Source organism: Pseudophryne corroboree, unplaced genomic scaffold, assembly GCF_028390025.1.
Source record: "Pseudophryne corroboree isolate aPseCor3 unplaced genomic scaffold, aPseCor3.hap2 scaffold_536, whole genome shotgun sequence".
NCBI classification, from domain to species: domain Eukaryota; kingdom Metazoa; phylum Chordata; class Amphibia; order Anura; family Myobatrachidae; genus Pseudophryne; species Pseudophryne corroboree.
The window spans coordinates 321,614-331,889 of NW_026970137.1; the positions used below are offsets into that span (position 1 = coordinate 321,614).

At 48.6% G+C, this 10,276-nt stretch overlaps 1 non-coding gene across 1 annotated transcript; it reads left to right on the top strand.

Moving 5' to 3' along the window:
• The first annotated feature begins 2,805 nt into the window (after nt 1-2,805).
• On the top strand, nt 2,806-2,971 carry LOC135031931 (U1 spliceosomal RNA). Its single transcript, XR_010227526.1, has one exon. It is a non-coding gene; the product is annotated as a U1 spliceosomal RNA (small nuclear RNA).
• The last annotated feature ends 7,305 nt before the right edge of the window (nt 2,972-10,276 follow it).

The following is a 10,276-nucleotide window of genomic DNA, read 5'->3' on the forward strand; positions in this document are numbered from 1 at the left end:
AGGTCACAGTGTTAGTGGCAGTGTGAGTGCTGTGTGCATGTGAGTGGGTTGATTGTGCAGTAGTGTTCGGAATATGAGTAAGGAGCATTATGTGTGTCATGTAAAAATGCATTAATAATGTGCAACATATGTGTAAGGGGCACTATGTGTGTCATTATGTGTATAAGGGCATTAATAATGTGCGGCATATGTGTAAGGGACATTGGTGGTCATTCCGAGTTGTTCGCTCGGTAATTTTCTTCGCATCGCAGCGATTTTCCGCTAATTGCGCATGCGCAATGTTCGCTCTGCGACTGCGCAAAGTAAATTTGCTATGCAGTTAGGTATTTTACTCACGGCATTACGAGGTTTTTTCTTTGTTCTGCTGATCGTAGTGTAATTGACAGGAAGTGGGTGTTTCTGGGCGGAAACTGGCCGTTTTATGGGTGTGTGTGAAAAAACGCTGCCGTTTCTGGGTAAAACGCGGGAGTGTCTGAAGAAACGGGGGAGTGTCTGGGCGAACGCTGGGTGTGTTTGTGACGTCAAACCAGGAACGAAACTGACTGAACTGATCACAGTTGTCGAGTAAGTCTGGAGCTACTCAGAAACTGCTAAGAAGTGTCTATTCGCAATTCTGCTAATCTTTCGTTCGCAATTTTGATAAGCTAAGATTCACTCCCAGTAGGCGGCGGCTTAACGTGTGCAATGCTGCTAAAAGCAGCTTGCGAGCTAACAACTCGGAATGAGGGCCATTATGTGTAAAAGGGCATTAATAAAGGTTGTCATAATGTGTAAGACGCATTATGTTTATAAGGACATTAGTGATGTGTCTCATATGTGTAAGGGGCATTACTGTGTGGAATTATGTGTATAAATGCATTACTAATGTGTGGCATTATGTGTATAAGGTGCTCTAATATGTAGCGTTGCGTATAGAAAGGGCATTTACTGTGTCGTCTAATCTGAATAAAGAGCAATAGGGTGTGGTGTAATGTAAATAAGGAGCAATTCAGTGTGATGTAATGTGAATAAGGAGCACTACTGTGAGAAGTAACGTTTATAAGGTAAAGTAATACTACTGTGGGATGTAATGTGAATTATGGACACTATCGCGTGATCAAATGTGAATAAAATTGCAGTACTGTGTGGCGGAATTTTAATTGGGGGTACTATTGTGTGGACATGCCCATTGCCAGCAAAAACACACCCCTTTTTGGACTGTGCGCCAAATGTGCGAACTGTTCCTGTTTAAAATATAGGGGGTACAAACACCAAAATAAGTACTGTTATGGGTGAGGGTTGATGGTGCTGGGAAAGAGGTGCAAGGTCAGAGGCGGAACCAGCGGTGGTGCTAGGGGGCACCAGGCAAAATCTTGCCTAGGGCATCATATTGGTTAGGGCCAGCTCTGCCAAAGGGCCTTGTGGGGGAAATGTCTTCAGTAAAAGCATTCCCTGTGTGTGTGGTGTGTCGGTACGCGTGTGTCGACATGTCTGAGGAAGAAGGCTATATTAGAGAGGAGCGGGAGCAAATGAATGTGGTGTCTCCGCCGACACCTGATTGGATGGATATGTGGAATGTTTTAAATGCTAGTGTAAACTCATTGCACAAAAGATTAGACAAGGCTGAAGCTTTGGGACAGTCAGGGTCTCAACCCATGCCTGATCCTATGTCGCAGGGACTGTCAGGGTCTCATAAGTGCCCACTATCCAGATTGTTGACACAGATACCGACACGGATTCTGACTCCAGTGTCGATTACGATGATGCAAAGTTACAGCCAAAATTGGCAAAATACATTTGATATATGATTATGGCAATAAAAGATGTTTTGCACATCACAGAGGAGCCCCCTATCCCTGACAAGAGGGTACATATGTACAAGGGAAAGAAGCCTGAGGTAACCTTTTCCCCTCACACGAGCTGAACGAGTTATGTGAAAAAGCTTGGGAATCTCCTGCAGATTTCCAAAAGGATTCTTATGGCGTATCCTTTCCCATCAACGGATAGGTTACGATGGGAATCCTCCCCTTGGGTGGACAAAGCATTAACACGCTTATCCAAGAAGTTAGCCCTCCCGTCCCAGGATACGGCTACCCTCAAAGAGTCTGCTGACCGCAAACAGGAGATTACCCTGAAGTCCATTTATACACATTCAGGTACCTTACTCAGACCGGCAATTGCGTCGGCCTGGGTGTGTATGTGTAGTGCTGTAGCGGCATGGACGGATACTCTAGATAAGGATACTATTTTATTGCCCCTGGGGCATATAAGAGATGCTGTCCTATATATGTGTGTATGCAAACTACAGGTGGTGCTGCATGGCTCACACCCTTTTACTTGTCTTGTAGAGCAACTCTGGAGCTGTTACTGGGTCCAGCTGCTGTAAGAAATCAGCTTGAATGCTTCAGGGGCTGGGGCATGGCCAACATGAGCCCCACACTGATGGGGGTGTATAAAGCGATCTAGGGGTCATCCAAGCGCAACCCCACAAAGGCCGCCATGCCCTGCATGACCATTTTCTCTTTTCATATGCAGACGAGGGTTGCAGCCAACTATACCCATTGCTTGGATGACATCACCATATGCGAATCCATCTGCTGCAGGCCTTCCCCCAGGAATGCTTGCACTAGTTGTTGCATTTGGTTTGTTGTTTGGGGGGTGCTTCAGTATTAGGCAGCCTTCTTCCCTCACACATTCGTCTGAAAATGTGTTCTCCCTGCAGTTGTTGTCCCCAGATGAGAGTTCCCTTGTGCTGCCTCAGTTGAATCTCCTTTACTTGACGGAGGTGTGCCTGAGCAGCGGGCCTCCCCAGCCCTATCTCAAATCATACTTATTTTGCTTAGGTGATTCCATGGTCATGAAGATTGTTTTCCCGGGGTGAGGTTCATTCATTGCATTCTGGGTATGCTGACCTCTGTGATTTCCCCAAATGTGGGAATCTCGACTGCATAATTTGTGGTAGGGGGGGGGACTGCATTTGTGCTTTCCCCTGGTTGGCTCTGGTATAATTTAGATCTCATTGTCTCAGGTCTCTCTCCCGCCTAGTTTGCTGTCTGTTTCCACTTCTCTTTTCTTGAGCCCCTCCCTTCTATGCCCTTGCGCACTATCCTGACTTCTCCCGTCTGCTTACTTTGTGCCTTCCAACGCACAATGCGAACTACAGGTGGTGTTGCAGGGCCCACACCCTTTTATTTGCCTTACAGAGCAGCTCTGGAGCTGTTACAGTGCCCAGCTGCTGCAAGAAATCAGCTTGAATGCTTCAGGGGCTGGGGCATGGCCAACATGAGCCCCACACCAAAGGAGGGTGGGGGGTGTTCAATGCGAACTAGGGGTCATCCAAGCGCCCCTTTTCTCTTTTCATATGCAGATGAGGGTTCCAGCCAACTTTGGCCCACTGCTTGGATGACATCACCGTATGCAAATCCGTCTGCTGCAGACCTTTCCCCAGGAATGCTTGTACTAGTTGTTGCATATGGTTTGATGTTTGAGGGTGCTTCAGTATTAGGCAGCCTTCCGCCCTCTCATTTTCATCTGAAAAGATGTGGTCTCCCTGCAGTTGTTGTCCCCAGACAAGAGTTCCCTTGTGCTTCCTCAGTTGAATCTCCTTAACTTGACGGGGGTGTGCTCGAGCAGCCGCCCTCCACAGCCCTATCCCAACACATGCTTTTCTTGCGTATGAGATCTCTTGATCATGAAGATAGTTCTCACAGGGTGAGGTTCATCCATTACATTTTAAAGTAGGAAGGTACAAATTACATATTCAAATTACATATATGTGCTGGATTCAAATGTTTTCCCCCCTTCCTTTCTCAATTGTGCCCATCAGCAGCTATTCTAATGTTGCTGCCAATGGGTGTGACACATTAATTTCTTCTGTGGGGTACACTGGACTCCACAAGGATTCACATTGGGGTGTAGAGTAGGATCTTGATCTGAGGCACCAACAGGCTCAAAGCTTTTGACTGTTCCCAAGATGCTCAGCGCCCCCTGCTCTATAACCTCGCTTCCATGAACAGGGAGCTCAGTTTGTAGTTGGTGCCTTCAGTAGCAGGCCACTTAACAGGGGGCTGCCTCAGGCAGCCTATTCTTAGCTATTAATTTTGACAAGAAAAGAAGAACTTTTTTTTATAAGAATCTACAAGGGCTGCAGCAGGTTAGGTCTAATAGACATCTTTACTGCAGCTCCATCACTCCCAGCGGCGCAGTATACTCCCGTGCCCTGGTTGCTGGGTCACTGCAGCGGAGGCTCCGGTTTCTTCCTAAGGTCAGTCACACACACACCGCCCTCCGGGATCACGAGGCCGCTGATGAAAGGGAGGTAAGGGACTTCTGTGCCCACACTATACCGTGATCCAGCGTGGCTGTAGGGGGTGGGCCATGTGCGCACTGGCGTGGACACTGATTACTGGGCAGCCGCTCCACTAGCCACCAGGGACAGTTAAGGAGCACAGCTCTGGGGGGGTTTTCTCTTATATTAACCCCATTTTGTACTATCCGCAGTGCATTGTGATAGGTAATAGAGCCTGATTCAGGTTGGATTGCAATCGCAATAAGCAATCCAACTGCAAAAATTGCTAAGAGCATACGCATGCGCCTGCATTTTCTGCGGCACCCCGCAGATAATGCGATCGCTTCTGACTGTCAATCGGTGCTGGGGGGGGGGGCAGCAACAATCCATTTCCAAGTCGGAGATGGAGCGGTGCATGGGCAGGGCTACAAAATGGGGTCGGCAACGGAGAAACAGGAGGCGTGGTCAGAGCTGCTGCATGACATCACATGCAGCAGCTGCGATCACAAAAATGGTGGCGGCTTCCTGCGCACACATACAGTCTGCACCAACAGGAGGCTAACCCATTTTTTATGATCACGCTGAACTGCACTGAGACTGCAATTTCAGCGTGGTCAAGAAGGGAGGCGGCATGCTGGGTGGCCCCAGCATGCGAACCAAAGGATTGCAAATTCTGTTACTTAGCAGAATTTGCAATCCTTACTGAATTAGGCCCATTGATTACAAAATGTATTTGTAAATATTTGAAGTTTTTCTTCAGGGACTAACACAAAAGATGCTTGGGGCTACTAACACATGGGTAAGCCACGTAAAGCTTCCCATGGGTCAGTGGCATCACAACGGGGTTGCGGCCCACACCCGAGTGTCACCCGCCAAGGGGGGTGACACCAAAGTGCCGGCTCCTCTTCAGTGACAGAATATGGGTGTTTCACTGTAACATTACGTGCAACACCCAGTTTCTATCACTGTGCAGGAGCCAGCACCACTCACACACTAGTCCCCGGGTGCAGCACTCAACCCCCGGGATACCCGGAGCAACAAAATGGAGATTCAGGAAAACAGGCCACACCCCTACCTATGAGACCATGCCTCCTTTTTACCATTGCGCTGCTTATCTGCGCGCACTGCATTACAATCTCCCTAGCTGCCTCTTTGGGTGTCACCAATGATAGTGACACCTTTGCCATGCTTGTAGCAGCTGGTCCTAAGATCTACACCTCCAGCCCTGAGTGTTTGCCCTTGTGACTTGTTGATCATCATAGCGAAGCAGATTCTTACAGAAAACTGCAGGGGCTTAGATTGAAAAGAAAAACATTGACGAACCCATCATTTCAGCAACAGGGTCTGCCACACGGCTGACTGAAATGACTGGTTGGTTTGGGTCCCCACCAAAAAAGAAGCAATCAATCTCTCCTTGCACAAACTGGCTCTACAGAGGCAAGATGTCCACCTCATCATCCTCCGATTCCTCACCCCTTTCACTGTGTACATCGCCCCCCTCACATATTATTAATTCGTCCCCACTGGAATCCACCATCTCAGATCCCTGTGTACTTTCTGGAAGCAATTGCTGGTAAATGTCTCCACGGAGGAATTGATTATAATTCATTTTGATGATCATCATCTTCTCCACATTTTCTGGAAGTAACCTCGTACGCCGATTGCTGACAAGGTGAGCGGCTGCACTAAACACTCTTTTGGAGTACACACTGGAGGGAGGGCAACTTAGGTAGAATAAAGCCAGTTTGTGCAAGGGCCTCCAAATTGCCTCTTTTTCCTGCCAGTATACATACGGACTGTCTGACGTGCCTACCTGGATGCGGTCACTCATATAATCCTCCACCATTCTTTCAAAGGTGACAGAATCATATGTAGTGACAGTAGACGACATGTCAGTAATCGTTGCCAGGTCCTTCAGTCCAGACCAGATGTCAGCACTCACTCCAAACTGCCCTGCATCACCGCCAGCGGGTGGGCTCGGAATTCTTAGCCTTTTCCTTGCACCCCCAGTTGCGGGAGAATGTGAAGGAGGAGCTGTTGACGGGTCACGTTCCGCTTGACTTGACAATTTTCTCACCAGCAGGTCTTTGAACCTCTGCAGACTTGTGTCTGCCGGAAAGAGAGATACAATGTAGGTTTTAAATCTAGGATCGAGCACGGTGGCCAAAATGTATTGCTCTGATTTCAACAGATTGAATCCTGGTTAAGCGAATTAAGGGCTCCATCCACAAGTCCCACATGCCTAGCGGAATCGCTCTGTTTTAGCTCCTCCTTCAATGTCTCCAGCTTCTTCTGCAAAAGCCTGATGAGGGGAATGACTTGACTCAGGCTGGCAGTGTCTGAACTGACTTCACGTGTGGCAAGTTCAAAGGGTTGCAGAACCTTACACAACGTTGAAATCATTCTCCACTGCGCTTGAGTCAGGTGCATTCCCCCTCCTTTGTCTATATCGTGGGTAGATGTATAGGCTTGAATGGCCTTTTGCTGCTCCTCCATCCTCTGAAGCATATAGAGGGTTGAATTCCACCTCGTTACCACCTCTTGCTTCAGAGGATGGCAGGGCAGGTGCAGGAATGTTTGGTGGTGCTCCAGTCTTCGGCACGCGGTGGCTGAATGCAGAAAGTGGCCCGCAATTCTTCGGGCCACCGACAGCATCTCTTGCACGCCCCTGTCGTTTTTTTAAATAATTCTGCACCACCAAATTCAATGTATGTGCAAAACATGGGACGTGCTGGAATTTGCCCAGATGTAATGCACGCACAATATTGGTGGCATTGTCCGATGTCACAAATCCCCAGGAGAGTCCAATTGGGGTAAGCCATTCTGCGATGATGTTCCTCAGTTTCCGTAAGAGGTTGTCAGCTGTGTGCCTCTTATGGAAAGCGGTGATACAAAGCGTAGTCTGCCTAGGAACGAGTTGGCATTTGCGAGATGCTGCTACTGGTGCCGACGCTGCTGTTCTTGCTGCGGGAGGCAATACATCTACCCAGTGGGCTGTCACAGTCATATAGTCCTGAGTCTGCCCTGCTCCACTTAACCACGGACATGTGGACTAGTGGACCTTGGGTACAACTGCATTTTTTAGGACACTGGTGACTCTTTTTCTGAGGTCTGTGTACATTTTCGGTATCGCCTGCCTAGAGAAATGGAACCTAGATGGCATTTGGTACCGGGGACACAGTACCTCAATCAAGTCTCTAGTTGCCTCTGAATTAACGATGGATACCGGAACCACGTTTCTCACCACCCAGGCTGACAAGACCTGAGTTATCCGCTTTGCAGCAGGATGACTGCTGTGATATTTCATCTTCCTCGCAAAGGACTGTTGGACAGTCAATTGCCTACTGGAAGTAGTACAAGTGGTCTTCCGACTTCCCCTCTGGGATGACGATCGACTCCCAGCAGCAACAACAGCAGCGCCAGCAGCAGTAGGCGTTACACTCAAGGATGCATCGGAGGAATCCCAGGCAGGAGAGGACTCGTCAGACTTGCCAGTGACATGGCCTACAGGACTATTGGCTTTCCTGTCTAAGGAGGAAATTGACACTGAGGGAGTTGGTGGTGTGGTTTGCAGGAGCTTGGTTACAAGAGGAAGGGATTTAGTGGTCAGTGGACTGCTTCCGCTGTCATCCAAAGTTTTTGAACTTGTCACTGACTTATGATTAATGCGCTGCAGGTGACGTATAAGGGAGGATGTTCTGAGGTGGTTAACGTCCTTACCCCTACTTATTACAGCTTGACAAAGGCAACACACGGCTTGACACCTGTTGTCCGCATTTGTGTACAGGATGCATACCTTCATGTCCCCATTTATCCATCTCATCAGGCGTACCTCAGATTTGCGGTACAGGACTGTCATTGCCAATTTCAGACGTTGCTGTTTGGTCTCTCCACGGCCCAGAGAATTTTCACCAAGGTAATGGCGGAAATGATGGTTCTCCTGCGTAAGCAAGGTGTCACAATTATCCCGTACTTGAGCGATCTCATAAAAGCGAGATCAAGAGAGCAGTTGCTGAACAGCGTATCACTTTCACTGAAAGTGTTACAGCAACACGGCTGGATTTTCAATATCCCAAAGTCGCAGTTGGTTTCTACGACTCGTCTGTCTTTCTTGGGCATGATTCTGGACACAGACCAGAAGAGAGTTTATCTCCCGATAGGAAAGGCCCAGGAACTCATGACTCTTGTCAGGAACCTATTGAAACCAAAACTTGTGTCAGTGCATCACTGCACTCGAGTCCTGGGAAAGATGGTGGCATCATACGAAGCCATTCCATTCGGCAGGTTCCATGCGAGGACTTTCCAATGGGACCTACTGGACAAGTGGTCTGGGTCACATTTGCAGATGCATTGGTTGATCACCCTGTCCCCCAGGGTCAGGGTATCACTCCTGTGGTGGCTGCAGAGTGCTCACCTTCTCGAGTGACGCAGATTCGGCATTCAGGACTGGATCCTGGTGACCACAGAGGCAAGCCTCCAAGGTTGGGGAGCAGTCACACAGGGAAGAAATATCCAAGGTCTTTGGTCAAGTCAAGAGACTTGTCTTCACATCAACATCCTGAAACTAGGGGCCATATACAATGCCCTACGTCAAGCGGAGACCTTACTTCGCGACCAACCGGTTCTGATCCAGTCAGACAACGTCACCGCAGTGGCTCATGTAAACCGCCAAGGCGGCACAAGGAGCAGAGTGGCGATGGCACAAGCCACCAGAATTCTTCGCTGGGTGGAGAATCACGCAAGCGCACTGTCAGCAGTGTTCATTCTGGGAGTGGACAACTGGGAAGCAGACTTCCTCAGCAGACACGACCTACATCCGGGAGAGTGGGGACTTCATCAGGAAGTCTTTGCACAGATTACAAGTCGGTGGGAACTGCCACAGATAGACATGATGGCGTCCCGGCTCAACAAAAAGCTACAGAGGTATTGCGCAAGGTCAAGAGACCCTCAGGCAGTAGCTGTAGACACCCTAGTGACACCGTGGGTGTTCCGGCCGGTCTATGTATTTCCTCCTCTTCCTCTCATACCCAAGGTGTTAAGGATAATAAGACAAAGAGGAGTGAGAACAATCCTCATTGTTCCAGATTGGCCACGGAGGACCTGGTATCCGGATCTGCAGGAAATGCTCACAGAAGATCCGTGGCCTCTTCCTCTAAGACAGGACCTGTTGCATCAGGGGCCCTGTCTGTTCCAAGACTTACCGCGGCTGCGTTTGACGGCATGGCGGTTGAATGCCGGATCCTAGCAGTGAAAGGCATTCCGGTTGAGGTCATCCCTACGCTGATAAAGGCTAGGAAGGATGTAACGTCAAAACATTACACCGTATATGGTGAAATTATGTTTCTTGGTGTGAGGCCAGGAATGCTCCTACGGAAGAATTCCATCTGGGCCGTTTCCTTCACTTCCTACAAACTGGAGTGAATTTGGGCCTAAAATTAGGCTCTATTAAGGTCCAGATTTCGGCCTTATCCATTTTCTTTCAAAAAGAATTGGTTTCTCTTCCAGAAGTTCAGACTTTTGTAAAAGGAGTGCTGCATATTCAGCCTCCTTTTGTGCCTCCGGTGGCACCTTGGGACCTTAACGTGGTGTTAAGTTTTCTAAAATCACACTGGTTTGAACCACTTAAAACGGTGGAGTTAAAATATCTCACATGGAAGGTGGTCATGTTATTAGCCTTGGCTTCGGCTAGGCGAGTGTCGGAATTAGCGGCTTTGTCACATAAAAGCCCATATTTGGTGTACCATGTGGATAGAGCGGAATTGCGGACCCGTCCTCAATTCCTACCAAAAGTGGTCTCATCTTTTCACATGAACCAACCTATTGTGGTGCCTTTGGCTACGCGTGACTTGGAGGATTCCGAGTTACTTGATGTGGTCAGGGCTTTGAAAATTTACGTGGCCAGGACGGCTAGAGTCAGGAAAACTGAAGCGCTGTTTGTCCTGTATGCAACCAACAAGATTGGTGCCCCTGCTTCAAAGCAGGCTATTGCTCGCTGGATTTGTAACACGA